The following is a 17132-nucleotide window of genomic DNA, read 5'->3' as shown; positions in this document are numbered from 1 at the left end:
ACATTGCGGTACATGACACAGGAACCACCCCTGGATACCTGTGAGGTGCCCTGTAATCCTACTTCTGACATCTGGTGGCATAAGTCTGATCCGGAGCGTTCTGACCTGCTCTGTTCTCTGCTCTTCAGCTCGAAACGTATCATTGGATTCTCTGTGGCATTTCACGTGCGCTGTCCTACGTAATTGGTGCTCGGTAGTTGAAAAATGATTAGAATGTATCTTAATGGCATTTAAAACCTCCATCCCTCAGAAATCTGCTTTATGTGGATACTTCCAGCATCACTGTATTAACGCTACACTATTGGTAGACATCATCCACTCAGCCCGCACCCCACAGCAATTTATTTTGAAGAAAATGGTGACAGTATAGGGGAATGTGGCACACGGTACTTCCCTTTAAGTAGATACCCATTCTGTTGGCCTCAAACCCTCAGTTGACAGTGGTGGAGATTAAGGCAGGTAGATTGTTCCGGTTCATTGCCAGTTAGCTTCATTCTGCACTCCAAACAACAGCTGTCTCGTTGCATCTGTGGGCTTGTTTTGCTCACAGCGTTTCTCCTGAGCCGCGTCACAGGGAGGATAACAGTGGCTGAACTAGGCCTGCAGTGTGCTTTCACGCACACTGCAGTGAGTTGCAGTACAGGAATGACTGTGGGGAAGTGCAGTTCAGTGGAGCAAGTCCAGTGACACAGGTCCAGTGAGTCATTTACAGTGAGGTGGGTCCAGTAAGATATGAACAGTTATACAGGTCCAGTAAGCACTGTACCCTCTACAGCCTTAGTGATTTGCTTCTGAGTGCATTTTGAAGTAGATGCTCAGTTTCTTTAAAAATGAGCATAATCACCAATATTATTTTCTTAAGCTTTAGTTCTGATTTTATCCTTAGACACATAGAGAAAGTAGCCTACTAGAAGGTTTCCACAGTTCCAGTTAACGGTGCTGAAACCACAAGCACACATGGGCACATATTTTATGTTGATCGTTTGACCTATGCGGTTTAAACTGCAGCATAGGTCAAAGAAATTAACACAAGTGGAGATAAAGTCTAAAATTCAGACAGTGACTTTTCCCCGCAAATACTGATTTGATAAGAAGATATGTGGTCACGAATGAGAGGACGACTGAACCTAATGCATTATGAATTTCTCCATATTCTTCGCTAATTCAGGTGACCGTTAGGTGTCGGCGTGGTTAACGACCCGGACTTACAGCTGAAATGGGTCATGATTTCATATCCTACTAACATACGACTGTTCCGTTGTTTTAGTAAGATACTTTAAAGCGCGTAGTTAAAGAATATAGGAAGGATTAATTAAACGTCTCCGTTTTCTGCAAATGAGCCGTCGAAAAGTTTTATTGAAAAACATAGTCGTCAAGATCGAATTAAAAAAGTAACCGCGCTCATGAAACGTTATCAACTCCCGAAATACTTAAGATGTGCATAATCACGAGGAGTGATAAAAACCGCAAGCTGGAAATCGACATTTGAATTATTATGGTTATTATGTTGATATAGGTATAATTTCGCCTCACACGAAGAGACTCCCCCATTGAACCACTGACAGGAGGTTCGGCTGATAATTGGATACATGAACAGGCAAGAACTACCGAAGCGAAATCCTTATTTATAAAACTGTGTAGAAGACGATAGATATTACATAAAATTTCACTTGAACTTGTTTATTGGTGAATCTATTCTGTCTTGGGGTCCCATGTTTTAATGAAAGTCATTATTTTCTGGCAGACGAAAATAACAATACAACAAACAGTGCATGTGTGTTTTATGAAGACAGCAACGATGATCTTGTAGGTCCTCATGTTTAATCAAATAATAACGTTAATTTCTCGGGTAAAACGTTCCCCGGCGCGTGACTGCTGTACAAGGCTTAGCCAGGAGATGGCGCACAATGGCAGGAAGAGCTGTGGTGCAAAAAAATAAATGAATTCTGAAAATATAAAGCGCCTGACATTTGTGCCGCCGGTAGTTAACATTAAGGCAGAAATGCCTCCATAATTTTCTTAGCAGTGGGGTTAATGGTAACCTGAAGGTTTCGATGAGAATATGGAGAAAGACAGTGCAAACGCAGCTCAAACATGAGCCACGCGCGGGTACATAGGTGACAATATCGGTGAAAAATATGATTTTCCTGAAATAACTAAATATACACAAAATACATCCAGACGTGCAAACTCAAGTGGTTAAATAATACATGTTTTTCATGTACAGAAGATATGATACACAACACTGAATACTGTTAAAATGTCCGTATTTAATATTTATATTTGGAACTCTTAAATATATAATAATCTCCGTTGTGAACTGAAATATTTTTCGTTTTGACCATTTTTCATGCTTTGCTTTTTTATTTGCGTGTACTATCGGAACAATAACCTAATTTATATCATACGATTTATAAATGCTTTGACGTTCTTTTCCAATCGAACCCGGAATTCCTCATTCCCACAGGGCACTTTGCCTCCCCGGCCGCCCGTCGGACCTCACACCGGTACGTGGATCCTTTTACCGGACTCGAGCTCCGTAACTAAGGTTGCTCTTCGATGGTTTTATTATAGTTCTTACTGTAGGCATACTGGAAATGTAAGACACAATTTCAAACATGCATTTATTGTTCGGTTTGTAAATATATTTAATACTGGGCCGTGCTTAATTTGTGAATCAGCAGGTGCCGGAACGCGGAACGCATGAGAACGGAGGGGAAAGAGGTGGACGCAGGTCCCGGAAGGCGCCAGTTAGCTTACCCATGTATTTTTAAGAATTAATCTAAATTAATAAAGGACGTGAAATTTTATCTGTAAATTAAAATACACAACATAGACAAAAATACATTTTTTAATGTTTTTTTTTGTTTGTTTTTAACCAGAGAGCTGCGGGACCTGGGCAATACGTGACAGAAGGCAGACAGCACAAAACGGAGAGGTTCCGGAACGCGTTCCTGTATAGCAGCCGGAACAAATTAAGCCTTGATATCCGGTTATTATGACGTAATGTGCAATGCAGCGTTTGATATTTTCAGATGTCCAATGCTACTGGAATTTCAAGTATATATACTGTTTTCAGGCCACCTATTGTAAACATCCTGTGGTGCAAATTTGTAGAAATGATTAGCTGTAGACGCAGTAACGGTACTAGCAGCAGCACTAACACGGCAGAGTAATAATATGCTCCTATTCAGTAGGCCCAGACAGCAGGCCTGTAACAGTGCCTAGAGAATGCAGCTCCTCTTGCCATGACCCTGGCCACTGGCACAGTGTCTTAGCACCGGTCTGCTTGAAGTCGCCTGCGTCCAGCAGATGGATCACCGGACCTCGATCGCCCACCCCCCTCCGTCGCTGTCTTCCATCATCAGGACGTTTTTATACACTGTTTACGGCCGCATTTGTCATTTGTACTTTTATAGACACTATTTTCCGGGATTTCTGCTCCATTGCCTCCTCTGAAAGGGTCAGAGGAATCGCTTTTTGGGTCCGTCCCCACGTCCCTGCTCTTTGACTCACTCAGGAGGAGCGGCTGACTGACAGGCCCCTCGCCATCGTCTCAGAGGAATCGCTTTTTGGGTCCGTCCCCACGTCCCTGCTCTTTGACTCACTCAGGAGGAGCGGCTGACTGACAGGCCCCTTGCCATCGTCTCAGCGGGCCTCCTCCAGCCGGTCCCTGCTGCCCAATTCAGGTACTGTGTCATTCCAGGGCCAGTTTTGTCACCCTGTCCTCAGGCCGGTCCGCCTCGGACATTCCGCATTTCATCCACCCTGAGTGCCGTCACCTTGTTTACGGCTTCACGCGGGGTGCGATGCCAGCAGCCAGCCCGCTCTGAGCTGTCAGTGACGGACAGTGCGGGTGGCGAGGGTGGGGGGGGGGCTCTGGTCCGAGCCACGTGTCCGCCTTGATGAGTTCCCGCTGGCCCTCCGGATATGCGTCTCTCTCCCGGCCTGCAAGAGTAGTGTGCAGTGTCCATTCCGCGGCTCTCTCTGACCGTGTCAGTCATGCTCTTAAGGGACTGTGGATTATGCCTAATGACCATTTCCTGCAGGCCCAGGAAGGCAATAATGCTCAGTGGTCTGCTTTGGGGAGGGGGGGGAGGGTAAGTTGAAGGATGGAGGGGTACTAGGACTGTGAAAGGCACTGGTTTTTTATTTCTGCTACGTGGGACAAGGCTGTCCAGAAGGGCGTGCGCTATTGTACTCTACAGCAAACACACCCTGACAGGGACAGGCCAATTTACAACTCCTAATCCACTCCCCGATTCATGGTGGACAAGTTTACCAAACCAGACTTGCTCTCGCATCACACCAGTGGATGACGCAGTGATTCGGGGGACCAGATTTATGACCGAATCCCGCAACAGCTCCTTGAGACTGAACCTGAACCGCTGCGGTCAATTTGCCAGGACCGTACTTCTGAAAACATTCAAGTTTGTGAGCTCAGTAAGTTCATTTTGGTGGCAGTAACAAACACCTATGGAGGGAACAGGGCTCTGATCCACAGCTTCTGACCATAAACGTCCTCTGACCCAAAGTCTCAGAACACGGACACATTCTGACCCGATGTTTCTGACTGTACACGCTCCCTGAGCTCGTCTGACCTAATGTCTGTGCCGGTGAGCGCCTCCCCTTGGTGAGCACACCCAACCCCACCATCTGGGGATCTGCTGAACCGGCCAGGACCGTACGTGTGAACCACTCACCTGACCCGTTCGTCTGAAAGTAAAGTGAACCTGTAACAGTCACAAGTCTTTTCTGTGAACTTCTAGAGAAATGTCTTTTGTTTCTAATTGTAGCAGTTGTATAATGAGCAATAAATTATTTATTAACAAACCCATTAACGCTGCATTAGACTTAAAGAAATGTTCCATTCAGGAAACATCCTAGCTTTTGCTAATAATGCACATTAATCATTAGCGGATGTCACTTAACACAAGGTTAATGATGCTTTGTTAATACTACTCCAACATATTCCACATCAGAAAGCCCTTGTAAGAGTAATTTGTAACCCTAACCTTTATTTCAGCCCATTTTAAGAGTTTGATTGATGGACAAAGGACATATTGTGTTCATTACTTTAAAACGTAACATGCTAAATGAGGGCTGGGCCGGACTGAGTTATCTACTGTCATGCCATTGGTGCCCTTGGCATTGCCAGAGCCAATCAGGGCCCTGTGCTGAGAGTGTGACATTAAAGTGGCAGTTCACCATACCGGCGGGTGGCTTTATCCAAAGAGGCTCTGCTAGATTATAGTTATGATTTACATGAAATATTCCAATACTACAGCTGTACCACTGCCCTACAGCAAACTGATGTCAGGTCTCTCAAAGGTACAACAGCTAATCCCTTTCATCAAGATCAGTTACAGGAAGTGTGTGTTTGGGGGGGGGTTTGCATTGATCACGGACCTAAATGTCCCCAAAGTGTGGTAAAACCTGAAACGTCCTTACTTTTGGGCACATTTTTCCTGTCCCCATTTAGATAATACATACATTTTTTTCAATCCCCACAAGGGGAAGCTCAGTTTTATAAAAATCTGTGACTGCAATCAAAAAACTGAAAACGGCAAAAGTCTTTTGTTTTGTTTGGTTACTCATGGTTAAAGTTGGGGCTGGGTCGGGGTTAAGACTGGCTTTTATAAACCACTCTGCCTTGCTCAGGAAAATGCGTCTCCTGCTCTGTTTATTAATGCTTCTGACAGCTGTATTGTTTATGGCTTATAACAAGAATCTTAGTGATATTCTTCATTACTTACTATTTAAAGCCTAACGTTGCCCTACAAAGGGTACCATTTGTAAATCTAAAGTCAATATGGCACTAAATAAGCCTGAAATGAGTCACCCCCCAACAACTGTTTCATATATAAGTGAAATAAGCCTTTTGCCCCCAAAATCCGATGATTTATCTCCCTCGTTTCAGTCACACACACCAGATATTATTTCTTTTTTAAGTTGCACTGTTTCAAGATGAAATGACTTATTGATCTGAGGTTGACTTAGTGTGGATTTAATTTGTGTTTGGAAAATTAAAACAGGTGCATTACAATTTCACAAACCGGGGTTGGAGGGGGGGGGCTCAGTGCCATACTTCTCGCCAATTCGTTTTTCATCCCGCTGAGCCCAGGGCTATGTTTATATAAATCAGGCAGTGCCGTAGTCGGGGAAGGGCCTCGGGTGGCGTGGGGTGGGGCGTGGGGGGGGTTGGCTTCCATACCTTTGAGTGAGGCACTTAACCCCGTCGCTTTGGGACAAAACCCAATAGTGGGCAATCTGGGACCATCAGGGTATGGGTCCGAACAGCGTCACTGGGTACCCACAGCTAGACCGCGCAGCCCACCCAAAAGCTGACCCTTTGTAGAATGTATGTGGCCACAGACCTTCCCAGAATGCTCTGGGGCAGGCTGGCTGTGATCCAGCGGCTCTCGTCTGCACAGGCAGGAACCGCCACATGGTTAACATCAAGCCGCTTGTCGTCGTCTGAAATACGTTTTCATTACAGACATTTAGAGGGGATAATTAGATGGGTGGGTGAGTGTGCGCATGTATGGGGGGGGGGGTTACGCTTCTCCCTCTTCAGCTTTATATCACATTTAAAGCTACGGCTGCAATGAGCTTAAAGTCACTGACCCACGACCTGAAAGCTAAAGTTTAAGTCCCATGAAAGGTTTGCCGTTGTACCCTCAAGAAAACAGTGAACCCCGAAAGGCGGGAAGGAAATAATTATCTCCGGTCTACACTCTCAGTTAAGCAGCAAGATCACAAAAGAATTCAGTGCTGTGGCTTCCCCCGGAGTCCTGCGTTATTGATTTGATACAGTGAAAAGTGTTCGACGATCTGCGCACAGTGCTGTTCTAAAGACGAATCTCACTGGATTGAAACCCTTGGTGGGCATCACACTGCAGGACATCACTGCAGGTGCCAGTGGCTCCCTAAAGCACATCTTTGACATTTTAGAAACCTTATTGTACGATTCCATGAAATTACTTCTCATCATATGACCCAGGCCAATTTTTTTCATGTGATGGTTGATATATAATTTTGAACACTTTTTATAGCTGTTCAGTTCTCCAGTTGCATTTTAGGCGTAATGATTCAGAGAACAAAGATGCATTGCAGATTTATAAATTAGATATTTTTGTAAACACAGGCAGGGGGTGGAGGGGGGGGGGTGAGCGAAGGTAGGCAGGCACCAACAGAAATGTGTTATTAGCGCCTGCTTCTGGGGAAGAGGGGAGGATCCGTTTAGGAGAGCCCCCCCCCCCCCCACCTCCAACACCATTGTTTATTCATACATATGTGATTTCAACAGGTTCTTTGTTCTCTGCCTTTCACACCCAACACAGTGTTCTTTTAACTCTCAATTTAGTGGCAAAAAGAGGCACACAATATTAGCTTTGTTTCAAAAAAGTTTGAAAAAACTTGGATTTGGGAGAAAAAAAATAGAATTATAAATATATATGTATTTCCAAACAAGAGTACTGCGTCTTATTATCAATTACAAACAGGACCATTGTATCGAAATATGACTACTGTATATATACACTGTATACCTTCATGTATATCGGTATAAAACCATTGTATTTAAATATTAATTCCAACTAAAGTTACTATAAAGTCTAGTCTGTAAGGACTATTGTAGGTAAATGAGAAAATAGTGGTTCCAAATATGACAATTTTATTTATAAGCTTATGAGACTTTGAGCACATGTAGGTCTGCACTTTGTGGTCATGGTTTGTCTGCTATTTTCTTATTCTAATAATGTTTCACAATGATTTCAAATGATAGAAGCATCACTGGTGAATTTTGTGTGTCTGTGGATTAGGTTTATTTTCCATTGTGTGAACTAAATGTCCCTCACAATGTAATAAAAACCTGTTATTTTGATGTTGTGGGGACCATTTTTCTGGTCCCGACAAAGATCTGTGAATGCAAACAAAAAACTAAAAATGCCAAAAGTCTTGAATTTTGTTTAGTTACTTACAGTATGGTTAAAATTGGGGCTGGGTAGGGGTTAAGGGTCATGTTGGGATTGGAGTTTTCCCCATAGAAATGAATGGAGCGTCCCCACAAAGATATAATTACAAACCTGTGTGTGTGTGTGACTGGCGAAGGCCTCTCCGGTCACCATGATGTGACAAGTCTTATATCTCCATACCACCAGGCAGACAGAGAGGAAGTCGCACTGTGAGTGGGACAGGCCCCGTCACCCTGGGACATCATCCATACATTTATATTTAGTTGCTCGACTGGCTGCTACATCAGGTACCTTCTCCAGCTCCTCCTGAACTCATGACCTTCTGCCTACACAGGTCATAACACCTGCTACCCAGTTTGCTGCTTGTCGCCCGCGTCCCAGCCTCTGCACAGGTCGATAGATTTTACTGCTAAAATTGTAAGTTTTTCATATGATAGTGATCATATGAATCATGTGATCAGCGGCCAGGGACATGGCGGAGGGGGGGGGGTGGCTGAGATGCCTGAGGTCTTGGCCCTTTGGCCCAAACGATTGAAAGTGCCCCCGTTTGGTCACCATTGTTCACCGACTTAGCAAACCGCAACCTGTTCAAATTCTGGTTCGGTTTGCCCTCCTCCTCAGTCGCCACATTTGAGCACCTGCCCCTCAAAAGTCATCAGGGATTATCCCCAAAACTGTAGGAAAGCATGAATTGCATTGAACACATGCCTCTTCTGTGCCATACACAGAGAACTTCCTGTTTTTTTTAGAAGTGGCATGACTTTGCATAATTGCATAATTTTAAATGTAATTTTTTATTAATTTTTTTTGTCCAATTTTTTTTTTTTTTTCAACCTCACGAATCAGTCTATCAAAGGTGTAACATCCGTTCTCTTTCTGGGATCAGACACCCTTATATTCCACGTTGCCGGATTTCTTACACGCCTTGCCTCACATCTACAAGCTGACACCAGACTTGTACCGTTTAGATGCTCAGACTCCACAGTTTGTCGCAGGGCTCATATTTCCTCGGTTTACTTGCAACAGAAATGTGACAGGCATCCCAATGGCCCATGTGACCTTGGAACATAAAACAAGGAGCATAAGTCCACAGGCAGCCCTTACCTCCCTGTCTCACTTTATCAGAAAAATGTGTTTGGTGGCATTGAAATTACTGCACCGTGTGAGGAATAAGAGGACAAATTACATTTTAATCGGGTTTGGAGTGTCTGTCAGCACGGGTACAGGGGAGATTAGCCATTCTTCACGGCCCACCTGAACCGGCACGTCTCTGTTTGTATGAAAACAAATTGTCTGAATGGAAAATATGGCAGGAAATGCATTGGGATGAAGGATCGATCCTGCCCACCCCACCCCACCGTGGAGAGCACTTCATCCTTGGTCACAGGCCGACTGCTTTTATAGACGTGTTTTATCGTGAGGGATACTCAGGGTGGGGGCAAATGGAAACCCATTTTTAACAATGTATGGAAGCATTGCCAGAGACGGCAGCGGAGGATGCGGGGCTCGTGGACAAAGGGCCACACTCACGTCCAGGAAGGTGCTGCCTCGGTTCCTACACGTCTAGCCTCAACAGAAGCAGCGAACCTGCAAATAAACGAGCTATAAACCAGCATCACCGTGGAGAGTAGCGCTTGCCAGGCAAATGAACAATCCGGAACAAAAATAGTACTTTTTCAGCGAGGCTTTCACAACCAGTGTTTGCCATATCTCCAGCACAGTTGTCCCAAAAGTTCTGTAAGCTGTTTGACAGACGAAATCTCGGAACACTGTACACAAGCCGGGCATGAAAATTATGGGGGTGCGTTTCAGAGGACGGTGAGGCACTGGAGAATGTGGTTTGCGGTGGTCTGGTTTGTCTGTGAGACCAGTTTAGCCACGCGATTTGTGTGGGGTAAACAGCAGGACTGTAATAAAGTGCAGGAGAACATGGAGAAACTAAGCTTAATTATAACATAGATGCTGCTAGTTAATTAGCTAACAGTTTTATCCTAAGTAATTCATTGTTTGGCTCTTCTATCAGCTGGATATTTAAATGACGATTCAATTTCAATGACATCCTGTAGTGTATCAGAGAGAGACCCCTACTGGAACCAGAACAGGTAACTTTCCAGTGACGGTTGTGTGCCTTTCTCTATTATGATTCCCAGAAAACTTCCTCATCAGTGGAACACACAGGCTCTGCACGTGCGCAGATTCGAACCTGCGCCGCTGGAAACCCTAAGCGACGACATCACCCACTGAGACACCGCGCCACCCCTCGTTTATAACAATTAATTTTCATTCGACGAACGTTTCAGATTTATTTGACAGTAATCAGCCGTCTGTAATTAAGGACTGAGGGGTAATTCATTTAGCCGCTTTTGAAGTCTAGGAAAACAAACAACTGTAATCAATACAAGAGCGAGGTAGTCTCAAGCTGCGATGTAAAATTAAAAGCCGGGTTTGAGAATGTCTGATGTGGTGAGCGGGATGCGTCAAGGGTCACTAAGAAAGCATGGAAGAAGGAGAATGAAAGAGGAAGAGAGCAAGGGGAGGGAAAGTGGAGAATAGGAAGAGAGAGAAAATGGGAGAAAGGGGAAGAGGAAGAGTGAGGGAGAGAGGGAGAGGAAGAGAGAAGGAATGAAAAAGAGGGGGTGTGAAGAGGCGGGGAGTGGGAGAGAGGGGAAAGCAGTTAATGCAGGTCAAGCAGAGGTAAGAGGCAGCCAGTCCTCCTGTGTCTGGAGCAGCCTGTGCCGGCCACGGCGGCTGCGGTGCCACATGCTAACTGGGCACCGGGCCGGTCTCGCGCCTGTCGCTGCGTCCCCCGGGGGAAGGGCGTTGCCAGGTGGCTGTCCTGAATGCAGCAGATGTTGGACCCAAACATTGCTGATGAAACCATCAGAGCCTGGGCTTGATTCCACCCCCACCCCCCCCCCTTACTGCTGGGTACAGAGACAAAAGAACGTGGAGGTGAAGTCAGCACTTTTATTGGGGGGGGGGAACTTCTGTGCAGTTGGTAAAACGATGGGGACGAATGTGAAGCTTATATTTACATTAACAGTAACAGATATAGATGTGTTGAAAGCTTTAAAGCATTTGTAAGGGAGGGTGGGTGTAAGATCTCCAGCCACACGTGTTTTTAAAATCACGAAAGAGGTGGACCGCTCACTCTTCTGTGATGGAGCTCCTGTGAGGGATCTCCCCTGCTATGGAGCTCCTGTGAGGGAGCTCCCCTGTGATGGAGTTCCTCTGTGATGGAGCTCCTGTGAGGGAGCTCCCCTGTGATGCAGCTCCTGTGAGGGAGCTCCCCTGTGATGCAGCTCCTGTGAGGGAGTTCCCCTGTGATGGAGCTCCTGTGAGGGAGTTCCTCTGTGATGGAGCTCCTGTGAGGGAGTTCCTCTGTGATGGACCTCCTGTGAGGGAGCTCCCCTGTGATGCAGCTCCTGTGAGGGAGCTCCCCTGTGATGCAGCTCCTGTGAGGGAGTTCCTCTGTGATGGAGCTCCTATGATGACAAGAGAAATGCTGATTTTTTGGGGGCTAGAAAGACACCCACATTCATAATAAAGGAGGTTCAAAGCCTGCCATCTCAGCGGGAACATGGAGACAACAGCCTACACATTTTAGGGAAGGCTCTGACCCTCAGAGGTATGATGCCGTCCCCTTGCAGTGCGTGTCACCAGGCTGGCCACAATGAAACCATGATATATCAGACGCCATTAATCATCCAGACTTAGTGCAGTGGGACACACTTGACAGGGAAGTTCAGAATACACAAATGTGTGGCAGGCGAGTTTGTGCACATGGAGGTGACAATCATGGTTTGTGGGATATGGGGTACAAAAGGGGAAGGTCCAGCACTGGCCTTCATCAAGGAAAAGGAAAAAACAAATTAAGCTTATTCAAAGTCTAGCCTGTCTACATGTCCATCTCAACCTGTCATGTTTTGCCCGCTAACTAGTCAGTTCCTCTGTGCTTCTGTTTAGCAAGGTAACATCCTGTGATGGTGGCTTGGCATGAGCGATATCGTTAGCTGGGGATGGCACGCTGGAAGGCCAGAATCCGCCACGTTCAGCTTGTTGTCTCTTTCGCATGTCGCACAGCCCCACCCCCCGAGAGAGAGAGAGAGAGAGAGAGAGCAGTGCTGCACTCCAGTAGGAGTGCTGGTGATGAATGTTTGTGTCCGGCACGGTGTTAAGTTTTCATTAATCACGCGGATGCCGCCGTCCAGCCTGAAGTTCAGCCGGCCTCAGACTCAGCTCCCAACGGGGAGCAGCCCACCCCCCCCCTCCCCCCCAGTCGTCACGCAGAGAGGAAAGCGGCGCGTCACTGAAGATGAAAAGAGGCGAAGAGAAATGGAGTCCTTACACAGTTATAAAATGGAATTCCTCCTGGAGGGCATTGGGGTGGGGGTGGGTAAGGGGGTGGTGCCACCACTGCACCAGCTGTTATGGAGACTGTGACCCTGCATATCTTCGTCACCTCCCTCCTTCATCCTTCGTGCATCCCTATTGCTCACTGTTCCTCCCACTCCATCCATCCATCTCTCCCTTCATCCCTCTCTCTCACCTTCCACCTCCCCTTTCCTCCATCCCATCCTCCATCTCTCTCTCTCTCCAATCCATACCTTTCCCATCCATTCCCTCCATGCTTTATGTCTGTCCTTCCATCACTCTCCCCCACCCCTTCATCCATCCCTTTGTCTATCCCTCAATCTTTCCCTCTCTCTCTTCCTCCATCCCTCAATTCTACGCTCTCATTCCCTCTCTCCATCCACCACTGGATCCTTCCCTCTCCCTCCCTCTCTATATCGATCCCTCAATCCTTCCCTCTCTTCCCCTCCATCCCTTCATCCTTCCCTCTCCCTCCCTCTCTCCCTCGCGCGAGATGAGGGCACGCTGCCCTGATGGATAGACATGTGCCATTACACACAGAGCCCATTTGGACCTGTGTGTCAGCTCGTCTTTATAAAATGTTGCGCAGGTATATCCGTTCGTCATGCCCCATTACTTCCGTGACTGAGACGTTTGACTGCTCCATCTTCCCTTCACCCCCGCCCCCCCCCCCCCTTTCTCCACCGGCAGCCTCCCCTCTCTGCAGGGCGAGCCGCAGGCACTGTCAAGCATCTGCGATTGCAGTGCCTGAGGCAGGGGGCTGGGGATGGGGGGGGGCAGTGGGTATTACAACAGACGGATCTCACTGCCGCAGTCCGGCTGAGACCAGGTGAGCACTGTTAACAGGACCCCCCCCCCAGAGGCCACAGGCTCATGGACATACACTGGTGCTGTCTCTGTGGAGAGGGAATTGACAGAGTTCCAACAGTGAGTGGTCATGCAGGACCCCAACCCCCACCGCTGTTGACCTGAGGATCACATCGTCAAGTGGATTTTCTTGTGGGGGGGTTATCTGGAAAAGAAGAACTGTCAGGGGGGTTACAGGGAGTATAATGGCGCTCTCAATAGAAATTTAAATAATGAGGTTTGAGATGGACAGTCAGTAAAAAAAAAGAAAAAGCGTTTCACAGGTTGACAGCAATTCAGTTGAAAACTTGTGGGGTTAAATTACAGCAGATTTGGTTACAGTAACCAGGGTCTGGGAGCCAGTGCCTGGCTGCTCTTTATGCACCCGGGGCCATTTCACTGCATCTGTCCCGCATGCCTCACGTTAGTCCCCCATGTGTCCCACGCCCGCATGCCTCATGTTAGTCCCCCATGTGTCCCGCATGCCTCATGTTAGTCCCCCATGTGTCCCACGCCCGCATGCCTCATGTTAGTCCCCCATGTGTCCCACGCCCGCATGCCTCACGTTAGTCCCCCATGTGTCCTTTTCATATGGGTTGCGTGTCTGTCCACAGGGAGTGACGATGGACACCACGTCCAGTCCACTTTCCCTCTCTGATCTCAAATTCCTGTTGCTGTTGCATTCTGGGATCCCGATTTGCTATCAGGTCACCATAATAGAGACGGACAGCATTTGTACCTGTTGTGCCCTGCTGGAGCTCATGTTTCATCATTGACGGCTTGTTTTTCATTTCTCGAACCTGCTCATTATTCCACGGAAGCCATTTAAAATGTATTAAATTTATTACAGTTATGCTTGTTCCTCGATCTCAGAAAGAGAGTACAATTTGTCTTTTGATGCAGAAATAGATGATCACTCATGTTGCTTCTTAACGGTTGCCCCAGCTATGTCCAGGAGGATATGATTAATGGGGCAGTGTCCTTCCGATGCCTGTCATGCTGTCAGTGTCCATAAGTTTGCTGGCTCTTCTGTGGGAGCCAGTTTGGCCAGTTCCAACTCCTCATTTTCCATCTTGGTTTCCCTTCAGCTCTGAAAAACTCAAACATCAGGAAATGGGACCAAGTGACTAGTCACTGTGTCTGACAGTTCACCCCTGCCTGAGGCACGTTGGTCCAAACAGATTTGGTCCGAGTTCACTCACACAGGGGTAATACCAACAGGGCCATGTTGGGGGGGGGGGGGGAGGCAAGGACCATAAAAATGCAAATGAGACAAGGAGATCACTGAAGTACCAAGGGCCGAGGTCACAGTCCCAGAATTCAATTACACCTGCAGTAAAGGCCACTGGAAGCCGTTTTGCAAGGCAACTATGTTTTCCTAATGCAAACGACTGTCGTTTTGTCAGGAAAAATGGCACACAAACAAAAATATTAAGACAAGTAGCTGAGGGAGCTCACCATGCACAGCCTCATAAATAAAAGAATTACTCTGTAACTCAGTAAACAGCTGCTGAATTACACTGGCAGTGATAAAATTTATACTAACGGTCAAGCTGGGCATGTTGCATTTTTCCAAAAGCCATTCCAACCACAGTTTTTGGGAAGAAGAAGGAAACACTCCAAATATGTTATTATCAGAGCCATATTACGGGCTGCACAATTATTATTATTTCAAGTGTTCCAAACTTGAAAGCATGACCCATTCCTTAATGGTCACCATCCACTGCCTGTTCTACACTCCCATGCAGGGCGGAGATATTGCCTGGAGTCGTACTGGCCTGGGCTGAGGCTGTTAACCTCATACTGAGGCCGGGGGGCGGGGGGGTTCTGTGGCTTGGGTGTACCCTCCCTGGCTCCACTGGCAAAGGCCTTTCGCTCTCCATGGACCCCTACAGGACGATGGCAATCCATCAATGCAAACATAATAGCATCAGTGTGAATGTAACTTAAAAATCAATATTTCATTACAAAATTGTTATCAGGGATGAAGAGGTACTGGTGGGGACATTGAGTGGTCCCGGAAGGGGGCTGGGGGCGGATCTGAGAGTGGGCGGCTCTCCAGGGTAGCAGCTTCTGGAGTGCAGTGTGATAGGACGAGGGATGCAGGTCGCCGGCCCATTGGGAGGTGGAGGTGGGTCAGGAAGCCGAGAGGACAGGCCGCTTTCTGGAGTGCAGTGTGACAGGACGAGGGACGCAGGTCGCCGGCCCATTGGGAGGTGGAGGTGGGTCAGGATGCCGAGAGGACAGGCCGCTTTCTGGAGTGCAGTGTGACAGGACGAGGGACGCAGGTCGCCGGCCCATTGGGAGGTGGAGGTGGGTCAGGATGCCGAGAGGACAGGCCGCTTTCTGGAGTGCAGTGTGACAGGCCGAGGGACGCAGGTCGCCGGCCCATTGGGAGGTGGAGGTGGGTCAGGATGCCGAGAGGACAGGCCGCTTTCTGGAGTGCAGTGTGACAGGCCGAGGGACGCAGGTCGCCGGCCCATTGGGAGGTGGAGGTGGGTCAGGATGCCGAGAAGACAGGCCGCTTTCTGGAGTACAGTGTGACAGGACGAGGGAAGCAGGTCGCCGGCCCATTGGGAGGTGGAGGTGGGTCAGGATGCCGAGAGGACAGGCCGCTTTCTGGAGTGCAGTGTGACAGGCCGAGGGACGCAGGTCGCCGGCCCATTGGGAGGTGGAGGTGGGTCAGGATGCCGAGAGGACAGGCCGCTTTCTGGAGTGCAGTGTGACAGGCCGAGGGACGCAGGTCGCCGGCCCATTGGGAGGTGGAGGTGGGTCAGGATGCCGAGAGGACAGGCCGTTTTCTGTAGTGCAGTGTGACAGGCCGAGGGACGCAGGTCGCCGGCCCATTGGGAGGTGGAGGTGGGAGAGGATGCCGAGAGGACAGGCCGCTTTCTGGCTCATTTCCGCCCTTCCTGTCTGTGTTCAGCCCCTTACTTAACATCCCCTTCTGCCCACCCCTACTTCTCTCAGTCTGTCTGCCTCAGTTCTCACCTGCCTCGGTCTCCCTCTCTGCCGTTCGTCTCGGTGACAGACACAGACAGGGTTACTCTCCGCTGTTCGTCTCCCCCCACCTTTCAGCTATTTCTAGGTTTATTCAGCCCCCCCCCCCCCCCCCCCCAATTTTTACATTCCCTGCTTGTCCCCTGGCCTGAATCTGCCCAGATCATGACACACAACTGTGTCCAAATATTATACAATAAAATGTTTTGTATCTCATCTATATTCATATTTTTTTATATACGTTAGCATCGATGGTGAGGCAGGTATGTGTTCAGGTCCTACGCTATATGCTTGCCGATGGCTTATGATTAAATGTTCCTACAAAGAGAACCTGCAACACTGTGAATTATTTGAACATCACCAGGCACCTTGTATGTATGTGTCTCTTTGTTTCGTTTTCTGTCATTTTTTTGTCTTTTTTTTTTTTTATTTGTTAAGGTAGGGTTAGGGAGTATTAATTGCACTGAACTGAAAGCCAATAGGAATTCCCCCCTGAGACATAAGAGTAAATAAGGTAAATATCGGACCTTTCTTACTTTAGTGTAGAGCAGCTATGAACACTGTTTTTCCTGTTGCATGTCTAGTGCTATATTTACATTTTTGCCCCCCCCCCCCCCATCCAGTTAACATCTCATTTCTCCCATTCCAGACTGGCAAGGTCCATCACTCAATAAGAGAGAGGGGTAGGCGGAAGATGGAGGTAGGGGTAGGGGCTGAAAGTGGATGCTGTGCTGAGCAGGATTTTAATTGGTCAGTCATTCTGTTTAGTGGGTGGGTCTTACACATCAGTGCTGATGTCCACCGAACAGGGCACACTCTCCATAACCCTGTTTAATTAAACTCTTCAGCTGTTCACACCTCCCTGAGTAACAACTTCACGTTGCATAACAGAGATACATTGCATGCCAGAGCTATTGAAAACATATCACACTGCAC

The 17132-nt window shown here is 47.6% G+C and overlaps 1 long non-coding RNA gene across 4 annotated transcripts; it reads left to right on the top strand.

The window, feature by feature from the left end:
• The first annotated feature begins 1168 nt into the window (after positions 1–1168).
• LOC111845351 (uncharacterized) lies at positions 1169–4837 on the top strand. 4 transcript variants are annotated; one of them, XR_011993162.1, is made up of 5 exons: positions 1169–1220; positions 1517–1597; positions 2468–2507; positions 2682–2764; positions 2883–4837. It is a non-coding gene; the product is annotated as an uncharacterized lncRNA (long non-coding RNA). The 4 variants fall into 4 exon arrangements; XR_011993161.1 differs by having other exon boundaries at positions 1175–1266; XR_002838597.2 differs by having other exon boundaries at positions 1180–1597.
• Positions 4838–17132: the final 12295 nt, after the last annotated feature.

Source organism: Paramormyrops kingsleyae, chromosome 9 (assembly GCF_048594095.1).
Source record: "Paramormyrops kingsleyae isolate MSU_618 chromosome 9, PKINGS_0.4, whole genome shotgun sequence".
NCBI classification, from domain to species: domain Eukaryota; kingdom Metazoa; phylum Chordata; class Actinopteri; order Osteoglossiformes; family Mormyridae; genus Paramormyrops; species Paramormyrops kingsleyae.
This window is presented reverse-complemented; position numbering and strand designations above follow the sequence as displayed.